The sequence below is a fragment of the Scyliorhinus canicula genome, chromosome 3 (genome assembly GCF_902713615.1).
Source record: "Scyliorhinus canicula chromosome 3, sScyCan1.1, whole genome shotgun sequence".
Taxonomy (NCBI): Eukaryota; Metazoa; Chordata; class Chondrichthyes; order Carcharhiniformes; family Scyliorhinidae; genus Scyliorhinus; species Scyliorhinus canicula.
In genome coordinates this window covers 229,896,270-229,917,355 of record NC_052148.1, presented here as the reverse complement: position 1 = coordinate 229,917,355, position 21,086 = coordinate 229,896,270, and the positions used below count along the sequence as shown (strand labels likewise).

Sequence of the window (21,086 nt, the reverse complement as noted above, 5' to 3'; positions counted from 1 at the left end):
CCCTTGCAGTGCGGATCATATAGGCCTATCTCGCTCCTTAACGTAGACGCTAAGTTGCTGGCGAAGATCCTGGCTACCAGGATAGAGGATTGTGTGCCAGAGGTAATTCATGAAGATCAGACAGGATTTGTCAAGGGGCGGCAGCTCAACACGAATGTGCGGAGACTGCTAAATGTAATCATGATGCCGGCAGTGCAGGGGGAGGCGGAGATAGTGGTGGCGCTGGACGCAGAGAAAGCGTTTGATAGAGTTGAGTGGGGGTACCTGTGGGAGGTGCTGGAGAGGTTTGGATTTGGGGAGGGATTCATCAAATGGGTGAGGCTGCTTTACGCGGCGCCGATGGCGAGTGTAGTCACAAATGGAAGGAGATCGGAGTATTTTAGGCTTTATCGTGGGACCAGGCAGGGGTGTCCCCTGTCCCCCCTGCTCTTTGCACTGGCGATTGAACCGCTGGCCATGGCGTTGAGGGAGTCAGGGATGTGGAGGGGTCTGGTGCGGGGTGGGGAGGAGCACCGGGTATCGCTGTATGCGGACGACCTGCTGTTATATGTGGCGGACCCAGAGGGGGGAATTCCGGGGGTGATGGAGCTGTTAGCGGAATTTGGGGGCTTCTCGGGCTATAAGCTGAACTTAGGAAAGAGCGAGGTATTTGTAGTGCACCCGGGAGATCAGGAGGAGGGAATTGGGAGGCTCCCCTTCAGGAGGGCAGTGAAGAGTTTCAGGTACCTGGGGGTGCAGGTGGCCAGGAGTTGGGGGGCTCTTCATAAGCTTAACTTCACCAGACTAGTGGAACAGATGGAGGAGGAATTTAAAAGGTGGGACATGGTGCCGCTATCGCTGGCGAGCAGAGTGCAATCCGTCAAAATGACGGTTCTCCCGAGGTTCTTGTTCCTCTTCCAGTGCTTGCCCATCTTTATCCCTAGGGCCTTTTTTAAAAGGGTGACCAGCAGCATCATGGGATTTGTTTGGGCGCATGGCACCCCGAGGGTGAAGAGGGTCTTCTTGGAGCGGAGTAGAGATGGGGGTGGGCTGGCGTTGCCCAACCTCTCGGGGTACTACTGGGCGGCCAACGTGTCGATGGTGCGTAAGTGGGTGATGGAGGGGGAGGGGGCAGCATGGAAACGGATGGAGCGAGCGTCCTGTGGGGATACAAGCCTGGGGGCCCTGGTAACGGCGCCGTGGCCACTCCCTCCCACGAGGTATACCACAAGTCCGGTGGTGGCGGCTACCCTCAAGATTTGGGGGCAGTGGAGGCGACATAGGGGAGAAGTGGGGGGCTCGATGGAGGCTCCGTTAAGGGGGAACCATAGGTTCGTCCCGGGGAACATGGATGGGGGATTTCGGGGATGGTATAGAGCGGGCATTAGACAGCTGAGGGACCTGTTTATCGACGGAAGGTTTGCGAGCCTGGGGGAGTTGGAGGAGAAATTTGGGCTCCCGCCGGGAAACATGTTTAGATATCTGCAGGTAAAGGCATTTGCTAGACGGCAGGTGGAGGGATTCCCTGCGCTCCCTGCGAGGGGGGTGAATGACAGGGTGCTCTTGGGGGTCTGGGTCGGGGAGGGGAAGATATCCGATATCTACAAGCTTATGCAGGAGGTGGAAGAGGCGTCAGTAGAGGAGCTGAAAACGAAGTGGGAGGAGGAACTGGGGGAACAGATCGAAGACGGGACATGGGTTGATGCCCTGGAGAGGGTAAATTCTTCCTCCTCGTGTGCGCGGCTTAGCCTCATCCAATTCAAGGTGCTGCATAGGGCCCACATGACTGGGACGAGGATGAGTAGGTTCTTTGGGGGTGAAGATAGGTGTGTCAGGTGCTCGGGGAGTCCAGCGAACCATGCCCATATGTTCTGGGCATACCCGGCATTGCAGGAGTTCTGGAAGGGGGTGGCGAGGAATGTGTCAAGGGTGGTGGGATCCAGGGTCAAGCCAGGATGGGGACTCGCGATCTTTGGGGTTGGGGTAGAGCCGGGAGTGCAGGAGGCGAAAGAGGCCGGTGTGCTGGCCTTTGCATCCCTAGTAGCCCGGCGAAGGATTTTGCTACAGTGGAAGGACGCGAGGCCCCCAAGCGTGGAGACCTGGATCAATGACATGGCGGGCTTCATTAAGCTTGAGGTTAAATTCGCCCTGAGAGAATCGGTGCAAGGGTTCTTTAAACGGTGGCAACCTTTCCTCGACTTTCTGGCTCAACGATAGGGTACTGGGACAGCAGCAACCCGGGGTGGGGGGACGTTGATTATGTTTGCTTATTTTATTTAAATTTGATTTATTTAATTTTCCTTTATGGTTAAGTTCTCTTGTTTGGGGGGGGGGGGGTGAAACATGTGATGCTACGGTATGGGGGAATTGTGGGTGTTATGGGCTGTTAGTTGCATATTACTGCTTGTTGCTATACTTGTTGTTATATTTTTATATCTTCTGTAAAAAATTCCAATAAAAATTATTTTTAAAAAACCCAAAAAACAACCAAGGTCTTTAAAAAAAAAAAGGAATGCGCATATGGGAAAAGAAATAAGTCATTAGGCTATCCGCCTTGAATCTGTATATCAATCCATGTGAGTTTAAGCTTAAGTGGGATAAGGTGCTGTCAGGGACTGCGGAATCCCAGATCTTATCTCCTAGAATTCTGACATAATAAACTGCTTTGTTACTGATACTCAGGCCTTCGTGTGAATATTTTCACCCCTAACATTTAGTGTAAGTCTGGAAGGATGTTGCTGAGCTGGACGCCGCTCGAGCCGGTGGACAAGGTGAGTAGTCAAGTCTTTGACCGCCAGAAATTAGAGTCACTCGGCAAGGCGGACAGACGGTGAGGTAACATCCAACAAATCTGGTATCAAGGCCAAATGAGTAAAAGAGTCAGTTTTAAATTTGTTTTTTTGGTTTTTTAAAGAGCAAAATACTCGGTAAAAAAAACAATGATCAAAGATGGGTGAGATTTCTGTGGAACAGAGAAAAATGGTGCGATACACAGAAGTAAAGATAAGACAAATAAAGTTAGAAGCACAAATGACATAAATTAAACCTTCACACCATTTGGAAGACAGGCTAGTTTAAAGGAATTGGGCTCGGACTCCTTCAAGCATAGCAATAAAGCGGGAAAAGATAGCGGTAGTACAGATTGTGCTAACTGGCAAGGACATCACAAAACTGCCAACAATTACGGCTAATGACTGTCCCGGAATGTCTCAAGGAGAAAAAAAAAAATCTAATTAAGTGAAGTCCAAAAGATCAGAAAGGGACTAAAACACTCAATTAGTTTTGTTCGACATTATCACGACCTTGACTGTCTGTGAGAATCTGGTGGGAAAGAAACACAGCCCGGGGAAAAGTCACTCCTCAGGACTTTTGATAAAGAATTACCATGCTATGAAACTAACTGTATTACTAATGATGGGAAGAAAATAATTCCATAGAGGAGGGACGTAATGAGCTGATTGTATGACTAATGATTGAAAGGCTTGATGGGTTTTGTAAGAATATATAGTCAACTGTAACTGAGAGAAATTTGCTTTTTCACTTGCTGTAACTCAGTTACACTTGTGCTGCAGCGCTGCGGTAAATAAAAGTCTCTTTTAAGTTATTTGGTGTTCGACTGCTGATTACCTCTGGACTGCAAAAAGTTAGTATTATCAAGGAAACTGGAGGAGAAATTTGAACTGACGGGAGGGAATTAATTTCGGTATCTGCAGGCGCGGGAATTCATACTCAGGCAGGTCTCAACCGTGTCGCTCCGACCACCAAGGGGGGAAAAGGACAGGGTAGTTTCTACAATTGTGGGTGGGAGAAGCGAGGGTTTCGGACATCATGGGGTCAGAGGAAATGCAGACCGAGGAGCTGAAACACAAATGGGAAGAGAAGTTAAGAGGAGAGATAGAGGACGGTCTCTGGGCGGACGGGTTGAGCGGAGTCAACGCGTAAACATCATGTGCCAGGCTCAGCCAAATACAATTTAAGGTTGTTCACTGGGCTCACATGACAGTGGCCCAGATGAGCAGGTTCTTTGGGGTAGAAGACAAGTGCGCAAGGTGTGTGGGAGGACCAGCGAACCATGTCCATATGTTCTGGGCATGCCCGAAGCTTAGGGGATTCTGGCAGGGGTTTGCGAATGCCACGCCCAAGGGGTTAAAAACAAGGGTGGCACCGAGTCCAGAGGTGGCGATTTTTGGTGTGTCGGAAGACCCGGAAATCCAGGAGGAGAAAGAGGCAGACGTTCTGGCCTTTGCTTCTCTGGTAGTCCGGAGACGCATATTATTAGCTTGGAGGGGCTCAAAGCCCCCAAAGTCAGAGACCTGGCTAACTGACATAGCTAGCTTTCTCTGCCTGGAGAAAATCAAGTTCGCCTTGAGAGGGTCAATGTTAGGGTTCGCCCGGAGGTGGCAGCTGTTCATCAACTTTAAAAAAATAATTATGTTGGGCAGGACCTGGGAGCTTACTAGTGACTATAAAGATTATTATGTAGCAGCCAGGAGGTGAAATTGATAGAGGGATGTGTTTTTCAGTCTGGGATAATGCACTGTGGTTCGACTGGGGGCAGTGCCTGGGGAATTGATGTACTTTCAGTTGCTGGCAAGTTAATTTGTTTTTCAGCTTGGGGAGGTGAGGTCAGTGCAGGGTGAAGCCAAGGGAGAGAGACATTTTGAGAAAGCTTTTGAAGATCTGGCTACCACAGAGTCCACAAGTAAAGGCAGATTTTGTTCCCAGTAGGATAGGTTTAAAAAAAAGGAATATTTTATGCAGAGCAACCTTGTCTGAAGACAAGGAGGCTGGAACAATCCAGTTGAAGCAGCTATTTTAACACATCCATCCAGAGTCTGAAGAGGTTCTAACAGGAGCCAAAAATCTGTTCTGTAAAACAAATATTAAAATTGAGAGCTGTATGTTTGTTGTTTAATGGGAAATTGAGTAGTACTGTTTAAGGGGTAATTACAAGCTGTTCTTTTGGGTGTGAAGTTAAAGAGTTTAATATTGTAGTCATATTAAAGTTTTGTTTTAAAATACCAAATCCCTAGTTATTCATGTAATCACCCCTGGAGCAAATCATTCTTTCTGCACAGTCTAAAATATAGGGGTTTCAGTACAGTATCCTAGCCACTGTTGGGCTCTAGTTTGGGATCGTAATAATTACTATCAGTTTGTGTGTTCCTCATTTCAACTAGAATCTGTTCATTTTTACTTTATTCTATGAAAACTGATGGTGGAATCTGATCATACAACAGATGAGGAACATAACGATTCCCAACAGGCGAGAGTAAGCCTATAATTTTGTATTTTTTAAATGATGGAGCAGGGGTCTTTTAGGATTTCGCTCAAGATTCTTCTTTCTTTGTTTCATGCTATGTGGGTCCAACTCAAGTGCACGTTAACCCCTCAAAAATATTAATGTAAAATTGAACTTTTGCCTAAACGTTGATCTCAAAATTTAACTTATTTACTTCTGTATAAATCTTCATATTTGTATTGCAAGGGGCAGCATGGTGGCACAGTGGGTTAGCCCTGCTGCCTCAAGGCGCCGGGATCCCAGGTTTGATCCGGCTCTGGGTCACTGTCCGTGTGGTGTTTGCACATTCTCCCCGTCTTTGCGTGGGTTTCGCTCCCACAACCCAAAAGATGTGCATGGATTGGCCACACTAAATTGCCCCTTAATTGGAAAAAATGAATTGGGTATTCCAAGTTTTAAAAAAATTGTATTGCACGAGTTCTCTGTGCATTGGTCATATTTTTTCCCTCGAACACAATGAATTAAATTTCTATCTATGATTGTTTGCTGAATTTGTGCTTGCCTAGTATTTTTTATGCCACCTTATTGTTAAAATATTGGAAGAGGTAGTGATTCTTTAAGATAATGAAGTTAAAATTGACCATTGTTAATATATTTTTTCCAAGGAATCACTAGGAATAACATGTCAGACCTAAACAGAAATAATCCGATTAGAACCAAACAAATCTTGTTGAGATCCAACATAATTAGTGCCCAATTCATTTCCAATTAAGGGGCAATTTAGCATGGCCAATCCTTCTACCATGCATATCTTTGGGTTGTGGGGGCGAGACCCACGCAAGCACGGGAAGAATGTGCAAACTCCAATGGAGAATGACCCGGTGCCGAGATCGAACCCGGATCCTCGGCGCTGTGCGACTGCAGTGCTATCCACAGTACCACCCTAACAATAATTCTTAAGGGAAGCATAACACTTCTTCTAAATAAGGAAAATCGATAGGATGAGACACTGATAGTTATTCTGATGGATTCAATAACAATCTATTAGTTTCACATCAATACTTGGTCAAATATGAAATTAATTATTAGGTACAAACTGTACAATAAGCTAGTGAATTGCTGCAACAGATTCGGAAAGGGTAGCTCCTGCTCATTTTTTTTTGAAAAGCAGCGAACTCTATGATTGTCACTATAAGAATGGAATTGTGAAATTTAGTGTTTTGTAGTCAATTATTGCTAAAGAGCAATTTAAACAAAAACACTTCACAAGTTGGTCAATGTTATGCTTAAACTCCATAGTGCTTTGGTCAGGCCAGTAGTCACCAATACACATAGGTTCAAGTTCTGGAAGGGCAGAGAAGAGTCTTAAGACTATTTCTTCCGGTCTGTGATCAGAATTCCGAACAAAGATTGGGGTAAACTGTGGTTTTCAACTTTAAAAACATGATTTAAGAGATAGAAAAAGTAAATACAGAATGTTACTTGAAGACAAACTGTCCTGTGCCAATAGTTCAAATTAACAAATGGAAATTTAGGACCTGTTCACCAGGTTTAATCAGTTAAGTGGAAATATTTTCTGAATAGTTCAGTGAAAACTCTGGAATGATTACAGGAACCATTGGATGTTAGGCTGGAAATTTAGGTCCGCTGTGAATGGATCATAAAATGGTCACCCACATCTCAACTGACCTTTGCAAGTCTGTAGATAGCTGGGTAAATAGCTGTAATGGTGAATATACATATCAATCATTAATTCTGTAGATTGCACTAGATTCTTACCATCTACTAAACACATGAACAACAAAACAAAGTCATCTTCTCAACTGAGATGCAAGCACCAAACACAATCTGGAAGGGGGTGATTGTTAAATGCTTCTAATAAATCCAACTAAATGGTGGGCTTAGCGATGGTCCAAACAGTTACAGAAGAAAACAAGTTATGAACTTTTACTCTTACATACACCTGGTAAATAAAATGTAGAAATTAAGTGGCTACAATACCAATGTTAAAGCAATGTTCAAAGATACAATTACTCATCATTGCCTTTCATTAACTAGATGATATACTACCACTGGTTAAATCCTATAGTTGGTTAAATCCAAGTACCGGAAATTATAAACCAGTTATTTTCAAATCATCTCAATCAAATTTATAACATGGAATTGGCAAAATGGAGAAAGACAGGTTAGGTCATTCCAGACTGAAATTCTTGAGGAGACCTTAGTGTTGAGAGCAAGTGTATCAAGGTACACATGGATTTTCAGAAAACCATGGAAGATTTATTGGTTAAGGCACGGGTTATTTAAAAAAAGCAGTACAAAGAAGTCTGTGGGAAAGGGGTAGGATCTGATGGATGACTTTCTAATTGGCCATAGCGCATTCAATATGCTTTAATTGTGCAGTGATTTTCCTCAACACAAAGTACTACATTATAAAATATCTGTATATTAAGTGTACTCCGCATTCCCATAAAATGCACCAAACGTCACAGTTTTTTTTACACGGAGAGTAAGCATTCCTGAAAAGGAAATCTGGTGTGCAATATACATTATAACAGCTTCTAAAGGTGACATTAAATGGTCGTATCTTTCTAGTATAGCCGATTCTCTGGCACCAACATACAACATGCCTGCCTCTCAGTGGAAAATGCATACATGAATACAAAACCATAATTACTGACATAAGACTGGACTACACTATGATAGTACACCCACGAAACATTGTAAAGTTTTCAGAGGTGTTGCATCAAAGGCGAGTGTTACCTGACATTTGACCGAAGCTACTCTGCTCAGAGTGCACACGCCGCACTCACATAGCCAGCTGCATTTACTATCATTATTTCTAGAAAGTTGTTATTAGTTAGTTAGTCACTTACTCACTCGGCCGTTGCTCTCGCGCGCTCGCCGTTACAAACGGCCGTTATCCCGAAAAAAACAAGGTCAGCGGCTCGAGGTGGCACTGCGCTTGCGCGGTCACACCCCAGAGCGGGAAGCTTGTGTGGGCACGTGATATTTCAAGCTGGGCCGCAGCGAAGCACATGGCGGCCGTCGCGGCCGGTCGATTGTCGGAGCAACACAGCTGACACAGGGAGCCGGACCCTCTGGGCGAGGGAGGTAGTGGTATGATCACTGGACTGGTAATCCAGAGACCCAGTGTAATGCTCTGGGGACCTGGTTTTGAATCCCACCAGGGCTGATGGCAAATTTTGATTTTTGTTTAAAATCTAGAACAAAAAGTCTTGACCTTGGTAAAAATCCGTTACTAAAGCCCTTTTAGGGAAGGAAATCTGCCAGGAAGTCTGGCCTACATGTGACTCCAGATCCACAACAATGTAGTTGACTCTTAAAAATGCCCCATAAAAGCAATTAGGGATGGGCAATAAATACAAGCTGCATACCAGAAATAAAGGTAACATGGGTTTTAATAAGGGTAAGGAAATTCAAATAATCTGTAGAAAACAAGTACTGGAGCAATGTAAGGGACTAAAATCTAATAGATTCCTGGGACCTGATAGGCTACACCCGAGAGTCCCAAGAGAAGGTTACAGGGATGGCGGATGAATGTGCTGGCGAAGGTCTTACAAAATTTCCGAGAGGTCCAGACAGAACGGAAGTTAGGAAATATAATGCCGCTTGGGGGCAGCAGGGTAGCATGGTGGTTAGCATAAATGCTTCACAGCTCCAGGGTCCCAGGTTTGATTCCTGGCTGGGTCACTGTCTGTGTGGAGTCTGCACGTCCTCCCCCTGTGTGCGTGGGTTTCCTCCGGGTGCTCCGGTTTCCTCCCACAGTCCAAAGATGTGCGGGTTAGGTGGATTGGCCATGCTAAATTGCCCGTAGTGTGCTAATAAAAGTAAGGTTAAGGGGGGGGGGGTTGTTGGGTTACGGGTATAGGGTGGATACATGGGTTTGAGTAGGGTGATCATGGCTCGGCACAACATTGAGGGCCGAAGGGCCTGTTCTGTGCTGTACTGTTCTATGTACTCAAGAAAGGGAGAGAGAAAACAGGAAACAACAGAGGCCAGCAAGCCTGACTCAAATCAAATAAAAAATGCTGGCATTTATGAACTAATATTAACTATTAACTGGTAATTAATAGTAATATTTATAAAAAATAGATTCTCAAAATCAACAGCAGTATAACTCGCTGACAGTAATTGGTGTAGTACCCGGATATTCTACAAAATAACCATTAATATTCATCCTGGAACCATTTCTTCTGCAATGCCTAAAGTTGCTAGGTCCTCGATTTGATGCCATGTTAAACATGAAATGGTGGATTCTGCACCACAGGGAGCGAAGTTCCCGGTGTGACGGAGAATCTTGCGTCAAACAAAAAAACAGGCGTCGTCCCATTCCGATGTTCCAGTCCCCCAGCAGGAGCGAGCTACACACTCCTCGCCAGTTATTGAACCTATTTACACCCAAATTCTCCACCCCTCCATGATGCTCCGACCTTTCAGCTGGGAATCACACGGTGTGGACTGGTGGAAGTATTTTCCAGCATGGTCCTGATGCCAAAGACCTCGCAGTGAGCCAAGTGGTAAGCATTTAACATAGGTGCCCCCAAAGTCCATCGGAGGGCTCCCCCAACCCTAGAACATGAATCCTGCCCACACTACCCCCCATCAGACACCCTCCATCAGAAACCTCCCCATATCGGAGACCTTCCTAAATCAGAGACCCCATCATGCCAGCAACCTCCCCCATCAGACTGCTACACATCATAGACCCCCATATCAGAGACCTCCCCATCAGTCACCCTTGGTCTAGAAGCTAAAGAGTAGTCCAGGCAGGAACAGTGAAAAATCACTGCTTTTTCACTTACCTGTCCCTTACACCTGCTGCCTCAGACAGAGGTATAGATAGCCAAACGCATCAGAAAACTTTAAGCGACCTCAGATCCTTTAATCTGTGAGGCTAAACATCTAGCAAATAAGTGCTTTCATTTCATTTTTTTTGCAATAGAAAACTGCTTTTGATGTGAGACCTGTCAATCATAGCTAGGTGTTTATAAAAATTGCAGTTAGCTTCACAGCAGGGTACTTGAGATGTATTCAAGCAGGAAGGAAAATGTAAATAAACAATCCACAGCTGTCTGTGAAAGCTAGACTACTAAAAACTATTTATCTTTGAAAGTGAATAGAAGCCTTGCAGATAAAAGGATCTGAGGGGTTTTAAAGCAATGTGCTCTGGCTTTCTATGAACTAACAGCTGCTGCTTTCTACACCTCTGAGGCAGCAGGTATAAGGGACAGGTAAGTGAAAAAGCAATGTATTTTCACTTTCTACCTGGACTGCTCTTTAGCTACCAGGCAGGAGTGATTGATGGGGGGGATGTCTTTGATTTGGGGGGGGTCTCTGATATGGGGGGGCGCTGATGAGGGTCTGATATGGGGTCTCTGATATGTGGGTCTGATGGGGGGCTTTGATTGGATTACCTTTGTGTGCGTACAAAGAGAGGGGGAGGGACAACTCAGAAATTCCTGTGGGTGAGAGGGGAGGGGTGGATGCCCTACTTTACAGCGGGGAAGGTGGCAGGATTTGCATTGTCGGGGGGGGGGGGGGGGGCAAGGTTTGCATTGTGGGGTGGGAAGTGGGCCAACTGCTGGACCTCGGTATCGGGAATCCCAGCAGCTCCCCACCATGCATAGATTTGCATGGCTCAGGGGAGTGAATTGTTCCTGGGCGCCGCTCCTAGCACCAGCACAAACAGGAGTGATTCTACTTTGGCAAGAGAACATAGGGCTGGATTCTCCGATTCTGAGGGTTTGGCCCCACGCCGACGTGAGAAAGGTGGTGTTTTACGCCAGAGAAAAATGGCATAAAACGGCCACCAATTTCTCGTTTTGCTGGGAGCTACCATGCCGGCAGTTTAGAACACCCAGCTCTAGCTGCCGATACGTCCCGTTAAGTTGCCAGGTCCGTGGCCACGCATGCGCACGGCGGCGGCTTGCAGCGGCCGTGCAGTGCTACATGGCGCTGACTGCTCACAGATCCGGCCCGTGAAATAGTATCCCCCTTTGGCCGGCCCGCGCGCCCAGGACCACCCCCCCCCAGCATTGCCCCCAACCCTGAATAAATTCCCCTCCAGCTGACCCACCCCCGACTGTGGACCGAGTCTGCTGCCGTCATGCCAAGTTCCTGACGGATGACACCACATGCGACCGACGCCGATTTTTTCTTTCATATTCTCAAAATATTTTACACTCTCCTTTTGAATTAAGTTTAGTCTCTCCCTGAATAGGCACATATGGTGAAGGATCCTAGGGTCTAATAGTTCTAGGTTCAACAACATTCCTCTTACTTTCCCCTGTGATTCTTCCAGTGAGTTTCTGCCTGCTAGTTTTCCATTTGTTTGCCAGCAGGAACAATCTTACAATTTTTACCACTCTAAGGTCCCCAGATTTCATCTGCCCCTTCCTCAGCTTCTCCTCTCTGATTCCACTTACACTTTGCTGCTGCCGTTCCTGACACAGCCAGAAATGCTGGACCCCATCCCATTTGAGCCACAATACCCTGAAACATAGTTCCCTTCTCTAACTGACTCCTGATTCCCAGTTCCCTGCCTACTTCCATCTTATCTCCATCTCTCCTCAGACCTCATTTGCCATCTTCCAATCCACCTATTTTCCCAGTTCTGTTCTCAGTGACCTCCCGCCAGTAATCCTCATTGCCAACATCCCTATTCCCAAAATCTTCTTTTCCGGTGTTATGGGCCAGGGTTTAGAGAACTCCAAAGTGTATCATGGAGTTCCCTGACCCACAACGTTTAATAGATTATGGTATGGGGAGCACACGGCCCACTCTACAGGTGTGGTACAGCAGAAATGGAAAAGTATTTTTTAAAGCAAAACAATGTGTCTTCTATGAACTCAAGTTAACCTTTTTAAACATAGTGAACATCTTAGCAACCATTAATTCAAATACAACCCCCAATGAATACAACACTAAGTAATGCGTACGCATTAACATCCAGAAGACTTACAAAAAACATAACTTTAACAGAAGCACATCAGGTTAAAGTCATTACTAAGCAGTTGTTAGATTTAAATCACCAAAGGATCAATTTACATTCTTTAGATTACAGAGAGAGACTTGTTCTTGAAAATACAGAAAAATGCGTCATTTGAAACATGGAAGTCTGGCAATATCTGGTTTGAGAGGATACAGGGAAAGATCCCACAAAAGTTTCATAGCAGCTTCAAAGAGCAGGGTTGTAAAATGCAGATTCTTGCTCACAAGCAGGTTTAGCAAACACACAGGTTTCATGTGGTAAGCTAAAACAATGGCTCACACCTTCATGGAATGCAACTATCTCAGGAAACATCTGAAAAAGCATGGATGAGAGTTTCAATTGCATTAAGTGACGAATGTTTGAAACAGGCAAGTCTTTCAAGTCATAACCAAGTTAAATTTTAGCATACAGCTAAAAGCAAAGTTTCACACCTTAATTGAAATAAACTCTCTTAGTAAACAGCTGGAAAGGATGGAAGATGCTCAGTCAAATTTGGTGTCAATTCTAAAGTGTAAAATTCTATGAACATCAAGTCAATTAAAAGAAAATTGGAGACGACCTGTCTACGAGAAACATAATTTAAGTCAAAATCAAAGGCAAAGTTATGAGCTGGGCACAATTGGAAAATTAAACGATTCGAAATCACAGAAATAAAAGTTAACTATTGAAACCAAAGCATTTTTTAATCAGATCTGAGAGGAGATTATATATGCCCAAAATGAATAATTAGTTGTAGTAAAATGTTTACATCAAAGATACTTTTAAACTATCAAAGTGAAACAAGCCCATTTACAATAAAGTCGTTAAAACTTAATAACTCTCAGAAAGAGAATATAAACCCGGGGGCAGCAGCAACAAGGACAGAGGACAGGACAGAGGAAACCAGCAACAGGAGAGGAGGGGAGGATAACTCAGAGAAAGAGAGAGAGCTTGGTCATGGGAAAGACAAGGCAAGCAGCCGAGTTTAAACAGTTATACATCTAAGGAAGACTAGAATTTAAACAGAGCCAGAGCCAGCTCGGTACATGGGAAGGACAGGACACAGCAACCGAGTTCACCAGCGAATACAACTCAAGAAGACCAGATTTTAAGAAGATCGATTGTCAAGGTGGGCCTGAAGGTCTGTACAACCAACCAGCAGCAGCCAGAAGCAAGATCTTTTTTCCTTTCTGTAAAGAAAGTGTTTGCAGCTTTTAAAAGAAAAAATATAATAATAAAAATAACTTAACCTGAAAAAGTGGTTATTAGCTTACTTCACTTCCTTAACAACGCAGGACCCAGGACATCGATGCTACTAAGGGGTAAGTAGGTAAAATTCTTCGGTGAAGGTATGGGTTATACCGGGGGATAACTTGAAAAGAGAGTTTGACCTGAATAGCACCCACAGAAGCCTGCATCGGAGTCAGGGAGTGAGAATCCCTGTTCACCATTTAGAATATCAACCTTTTTTTTGGTATAGGGGCAATTCTAAGAATAGTGGTGAGTTTTAACTTCATGGCGCCCAGCGTGGAGGCCTAGAATATTAGAAGTTTCTAGGTAAAGTGAGTCTAGAATATTAGAAGTTTCTAGGTAAAGCGGGGCTAGAATATTAGAAGTTTCTAGTTCCCAAGAAACGGTTGGAATATTAGAAGTTTCTAACCGGCACAAAGGCTAGAATATTAGAAGTTTCTAGTCTATGTGTGAGTCAAACTTTACCTGCCGAGTTTAGTTTGAAAAGTCATGTGTGATTGGCTTTTGTAAGGATATTCTGTGGATCGAGGGGACTGAAGCTCAGGTTGGGTGTGAAAATCAGTAGACTAGAAGATACTGACCCTGAGAAAAAGTCTGCAAGACATTTTGGTGACAGCACTAAAATCTTGCATCCATTACTGGTAAAAGAGGCCAAAGAATAAATCATCCTCAGAGTAAGGCAGATTGTGCGGACATTTTCTGGAAAATAGGGACGCTTAGAATCTTCAGAAACCAATAACCAATCGACCCTTAACTAAAACAGGAAGATAGTACCTTAGTCAGCCTTGGATAGGGCCCATAAAGGGTACTTATCCTTAATTTCAGAGTGCACCTGAAAGGGACAACCAGGAACAGAACTTGAATTCCGAAAAATGGCAATGAGAATAATCCTCTTGCTCTGAAACATGGTCAAGAGAGTTGAAACAATGAAACAAGAGTGGAAAAGCTTAACAGAGGCAAAAAAACTCCTGCATAAGTTAAACTTGTCAGCATGGAGGGGTCTCAATTTTTGTTAAGAGTAACTGAAACCCTACTGAATAGAGGTCCAAGATCTCAGTGGATAAATGTGAGTGTGTGTTTAATAAGGATTTGTGAAATCCTGCAGAGTAAAGATCCAAGATCTGAGTGGATGAATGAGTGTGTGTATGTCTAATAAGAATTTGTGAATTTCCTTTGGTGTTCGTAATTTAAAAAAAAATGTTGTGTTTTACAAAACCGATTTTCACATAAATTGGAAGTTATAAATGGCAGGCAGAAATGTGATCAGTATTATGGGATAGTGAATCAGTATGTTCAGAACTAAATTGGTCTCAGAATAAACAGATAAAGAGTTTGTGCTGGGCAGCAGTCAGCTGTTACAGACTTTGAAACTGCTGCGTTGAAATTGACACTGCATGGCTCCGCAGGGTCCTAGTGCCCGCTGGACACAAAGTCACTTGCAACAATAATGATGTTTAGAATGTTAAATACATTGAAGAAGGAGCTTTAGAGAATAAAGATATTGGACCAGAAGTTAGTTTGGAGAATTAATTGCAGTATCAGGAAATTAGTATCTGATTGCAGGAAAAGATTTAATACAAATTGATGCAGAAAAATTAAGATATTAAAACCAATTGATAATAGAGGAAATTTGGGTGAAGCTACCAACTAAAACGGCAGGAAAATAATCAGTGAAACTGTAAAATGTAAAGATAAGATCATTCAGAATCTGGGTACACATACAGTTGAATTAGAGAAGCATGGTGTCTGGAGCAAAAGAAATTGTATCACAATTAAAACACATGATCCAATTGGTGGGAAGACAGTGAATTAAAACCTGTTAGCAGCATTGATTGGACAGATAATAAAGTAAAAATGTCATGTTCGGATCTTACTTTCATAAAAATCCGGTCGTAATCAAAATAAAGTAATTAAAGTAAATATAGTAGCAATATCAGGAAAGTATCAGGGTAAGGTTTTGACCAGATTGGATCACAGGGTGAGCAAAAGAGGAGGAGTTTGAGATTCTTCGCATCTCACTCAGGGGTGCAATGACGAAGGAGGAGGCTTAACAGGCTTTAATTGTATGATGTACATCAATGATAAGGAAAATAAACCAGTTCAAAAAGAAATGGTGGCAAAAGAAATCCGGAAGTCCTGGAGAGGGCACTTCTGGGATAATCCAGATGAAAATAGAAAGTACAAATTAAAGAATAGGGCCCTCTCCACCCTTGATCTGTTCATTTGATTTTTCAGATGGAAAAAATAAATAACAAACCAGTTCACAAGAAGGAAGAGAACTACACTCCAGAGAAGAATCTTTTAGACAGGATTGGGGGGAAACTAATGATACAATTGGCTACATATTTGAGGGAATTAAATGACAGAACCCGGAGGAAAACGTTACGGGTTAGAAACAAATCAAAATATCAAATTATTACTGGACAGTGAAACCTCCGGTCAGACATCTCTCACTGGACATTAGCTGATGGATGATCTGTGGTCTCCATGGGGTATGTACTACACGGTGGAGTTATTAAGGGTCTCGGCAGACAGCAACGACTGACGAGGAACCACAACATGATAAATGACAATCATTTAAGAATTTTTGTAGCTTGATACCACGGCGGGAAAATTGTTACCAATGCAGCAAAACAATATTGCATTGAAGAGCTGTAATCGTTATTAAAAAAAAACTTCATGTAAATTGATAGGGACTGTTATATATATATATATATGATAAGGGGGGTATGTGTGTCGTTAAAGAACTTGATCCGCATTTCTAAACTGTGTGAATGTTTTAATAGAGGGGGAATAGTCGTAGTTTAGTGTGTTTTCTTGATTTAACTAAATAGAACATTACAAATAATATTGATGTTGTTTATATGCCATATTTAGTATGTAATGACTATTGGTCCCAAAGCCACGAAGGGAGTTTTTGATATTGTAATTTATTTCTAGTATTAAATTGTGATAACAGTTGCAAATATGTAAAGTTGTAGCACACAGTCTATTTGTGTGGTTAGGTAATGAGTAATATGTTAAGATAAGACTTAATTTTTTTTTACTATGTATTTAACAATAGGGAGAATTTATTTGGAAAAGTGACAGTTCAATGTGGTTTTACAAATGCTGTAATGGAAAATATACACTTTCATGTTGTAAGGGAAATGATGACAGATGAAAGGGATTTGAAGGAAATTTGTCAGAAAGATATTCTCTCATGTAAACCAGGGGTTGGCAGACATACATGGTTCACGACAATGTTAGACATTAATGGGGAAGTTAGGAATACAAGCAGGATCAATTGAACCTTTTAAATTAATGAAACAAGGGAATCAGTGGGTGGTACATGATATCATAATTTACCATTCCAATCAGAAATGGAAAAGCAATTTGGATGACGGAAAAATGGGACACGTAACAGCCAGTGATGGCCAAAAGACCTTTGCGGTTACTGATGGACTGAGTTGTGTGCTGTTTCTAAGGGACATGAGGAAGCTTCTACGGTGCTGCTATCCCAAGGAAGTAAAATGCTTTGGAGGTAGTGGAACACACGGAAAGCGATTATGTTACCTTCCTGAGCAACAACGGCTATGGTCCACGGTAATTGGACTTGAGGGAAAAAAAAGACTCTTATCGACACTGGTCTGAGATATGGATGCACTTACGTGTTGATTTTGGTGCACAATTTGAAATTCCAACACATGCATACAAATGATAAAGATCGGGGATATATGTTAGTACAATTGGATGGGGGGACAATTAACCAAATGATATAGTTATGTTTCAAATGTCAAGATGGGGTGTTCTTGAAAATACAGAAAAATGTGTCATTTGAAACATGGAAGTCTGGCAATATCTGGTTTGAGAGGATACAGGGAAAGATCCCACAAAAGTTTCATAGCTTCAAAGAGCAGGGTTGTAAAATGCAGATTCTTGCTCACAAGCAGGTTTAGCAAACACACAGGTTTCATGTGGTAAGCTAAAACAATGGCTCACACCTTCATGGAATGCAACTATCTCAGGAAGCATCTGAAAAAGCATGGATGAGAGTTTCAATTGCATTAAGTGACGAATGTTTGAAACAGGCAAGTCTTTCAAGTCATAACCAAGTTAAATTTTAGCATACAGCTAAAAGCAAAGTTTCACACCTTAGTTGAAATAAACTCTCTTAGTAAACAGCTGGAAAGGATGGAAGATGCTCAGTCGAATTTGGTGTCAATTCTAAAGTGTAAAATTCTATGAACATCAAGTCAATTAAAAGAAAATTGGAGATGACCTGTCTACGAGAAACATAATTTAAGTCAAAATCAAAGGCAAAGTTATGAGCTGGGGACAATTGGAAAATTAAACTATTCGAAATCACAGAAATAAAAGTTAACTATTGAAACCAAAGCATTTTTTAATCAGATCTGAGAGGAGACTATATGCCCAAAATGAATAATTAGTTGTAGTAAAATGTTTACATCAAAGATACTTTTAAACTGTCAAAGTGAAACAAGCCCATTTACAATAAAGTCGTTAAAACTTAATAACTCTCAGAAAGAGAATATAAACCCAGGGAGCAGCAGCAACAAGGTCAGAGGACAGGACAAAGGAAACCAGCAACAGGAGAGAAGGGGAGGAGAACTCAGAGAGAGAGAGAGAGAGCTCGGTCATGGGAAACACAAGGCAAGCAGCCGAGTTTAACCAGTTATACATCTAAGGAAGACTAGAATTTAAACAGGAGCAGAGCCAGAGCCAGCTCGGTACATGGGAAGGACAGAACACAGCAACCGAGTTCACCAGCGAATACAACTCAAGAAGACCAGATTTTAAGAAGATCGATTGCCAAGGTGGGCCTGAAGGTCTCTACAACCAACCAGCAGCAGCCAGAAGCAAGATCTTTTTTCCTTTCTGTAAAGAAAGTGTTTGCAGCTTTTAAAAGAAAAAATATAATAATAAATTAACTTAACTTAACCTGAAAAAGTGGTTATTAGCCTACTTTACTTCCTTAACAACGCAGGACCCAGGACATCGATGCTACTAAGGGGTAAGTAGGTAAAATTCTTCGGTGAAGGTATGGGTTATACTGGGGGATAACTTGAAAATAGAGTTTGACCTAAATAGCACCCACCGAAGCCTGCATCGGAGTCAGGGAGTGAGAATCCCTGTTCACCATTTAGAATATCGACCTTTTTTTGGTATAGGGGGAATTCTAAGAATAGTGGTGAGTTTTAACTTCAGACTCTAATACACCTTCTGGCTGTGACTGCAGCTATCCAGCTCTGAAAACGAAACTAAAATACACCCTGCTGCAAACAGCCTAAAACGAAAGTAAAAAGCTGACAGACAGCCCAGCTCCACCCACTTTCTGACGTCACTGCAGTAATAAACAAACACTTCTTAAAGGTACTCTCACTGCAGATATTTATATACACACCTATTTATAAACACACATTTCTTAAAGGTACTCTCACATGACACCCGGCGCGGGATTCTCCCCTACCCGGCGGGGCGGAGGGGCCCCGGTGGGATGGAGTGGCGTGAACCACTCTGGCGTCTGGCCGCCCCAAAGGTGCGAAAGTCTCCGCACCTTTAGGGGCCAAGCCCTAACCTTGAGGGGCTAGGCCCGCGCCGGAGTGGTTGGCGCCCCGCCGGCCGGCGGGAACAACCTTTAGCGCCACGCCAGCCGAGTCCGAAGGGACTTTGCGGCTGGCGGAAGTCCGCGCATGCGCCAGAGCATTAGCGGCTTCTGACTTCATCCCCACGCATGCGCAGGGGAGAGGGTCACTTCCGCATTCGCCATCATGAAGACTATGGCGAAGGCGGAAGGAAAAGAGTGCCCCACGGCACAGGCCTGCCGGCCGCGCGGTGGGCCAAGCCACCGTGGGGACACCCACCCACCCCCCAGGACCCCGCCCACGCCGCCTGGTCCCGCCGGTAAGGTAGGTAGTTTGATTCACGCTGGCGGAACCGGCATGACAGCAGCGGGACTTCGGCCCATCGCAGGCCGGAGAATCGTCCTGTGGGGGGGGGGGGGGGGGGGGGAGAGCCGACAGGCGCGTCGCGATTCCCGCCCCCGCCGAATCTCAGGTGCCGGAGACTTCGAGAGACGGCGGGGGCGAGATTCACGCCAGCCCCCGGCGTTTCTCTGACTCGGTGGGGGGTTGGAGAATCCCGCCCCCGGTCTCTGCATTTCTCTGCAATCCCGTTCTAGATCTGGGTGGGAATGGAGAGATGTGGGGAGGTACTGTTGCAGGCAATTTAAAAAAAAATTCTATCTGTTGGGCTGCTAGCTGCAGCCCTTCGAAGAGAAATTGCTGGCTTCTGGAGGCAAACGCCTGGAGGACTGGAAACCTACACACCAGTTGTCAGCACAAACCAGGTTGTTGCCAAATTCCTGCTAAATCTAAAATAGTCTGCTCCCTGGTTGGCTCCATAACATATTGCTTTAAGAAACAATCCCTCATACACTCTATGTACTCTCCCTCAAGGCTACCCTTGTCAATTTGATTAGTCCAGTCGATATGCATATTCAAATCACCCATGATTACCGTTGTGCCCTTCTCACAAGCCCTCATTATTTCTTAGTTTATACTATGCCCCACTTTGCAAGTATTGCACAGGGGCCTGAAAATTACTCCTACCAGGAGTTTTTTCCCTTAGTTTTTATTTCCACCCAGATTGATTCAACATTTTGGCCTTTAGTGCCAATATCAATTTTTTTTTTAATGTATTTTATTCCAAATGTGTATAAAATGTAACAAAATATAAATAATTTGGGGAACAAACTCCCCAATGCACAACAATCCAATTTGTGCAAACGATTCCCTCTGGTAGGCCCACGATTCGTAGGTTTTGCTGCCTCGACCGGTTCTCCTGGAATGGAGGAAGGGCTTCTCATGTGGCAGGCCAGTCCCACTTGCTTTTCCCATCAGGTTCCCTTGCGTCGCGACCACCTTGCCACCTCCTTCTCCAGGGCGATAATCCGGTCACCCTAGTCTGTTGCAGCCTTTTCCAGCTCCTTGATTGTTTCTTCCTGGCCTTCCAGTCACCTTGCCCAGGCCCACCTGCATAATCACCATAGCGTTGGCAACTGCACCCTTTGATGTCCGATTTTGTTCCTCCCGTTGTTCTCTCAATTTTCTTGAGAGAAACATCTTCCACCCATCCCCTGGTGTGGGGGAGGGCTTCTCGTGCGGCGGGCCAGTCCCTCTTGCCTTCATTGGATGGGGCACAGACTATAAAAACTGACAAGTCATGCTACAATTGTATAGAACCTTGTGAGGCTGCACTTGGAATATTGCGCACAATTCTGGTCGCCACACTACCAGAAAGGTAGGAAGGCTTTGGAGAGGGTGCAGAGGTGATTTACCAGGATGTTGCCTTCTCTGGAGAGCTTTAGCTATGTGGAGAGGCTGAATAGACTCAAGACTATTTTCATTAGAACGACAGAAGTTGAGGGGTGACCTGATAAACGTCTACAAGATTATGAGGGACATGGATAGAATGGATGGGCAGGCACTCTTTCACTGGGTGGAGGGGTCAGTCACCAGGAGGCACAGGTCTAAGGTCCGTGGGGCAAAATTTAAGAGATGTGCGAGACAGGTTTTTTACGCAGAGAGTAACACGTTGCCAGGGGAGGTTGTGGAAGCA

General features: G+C 44.1%; 1 protein-coding gene across 4 annotated transcripts in view; it reads right to left on the bottom strand.

The window, feature by feature from the left end:
* The window catches only part of LOC119963358 (adenosine deaminase domain-containing protein 1-like), a 141,273-nt gene extending 132,381 nt beyond the window's left edge, over positions 1-8,892 (bottom strand). For 2 of the 4 annotated variants that reach the window (XM_038792383.1, XM_038792386.1), the window contains exon 1: positions 7,985-8,083. The gene's annotated coding sequence lies outside the window, so the exon portion shown is untranslated. The other 2 variants (XM_038792384.1, XM_038792387.1) reach the window with 2 other exon arrangements.
* Between the last annotated feature and the right edge of the window lie 12,194 nt (positions 8,893-21,086).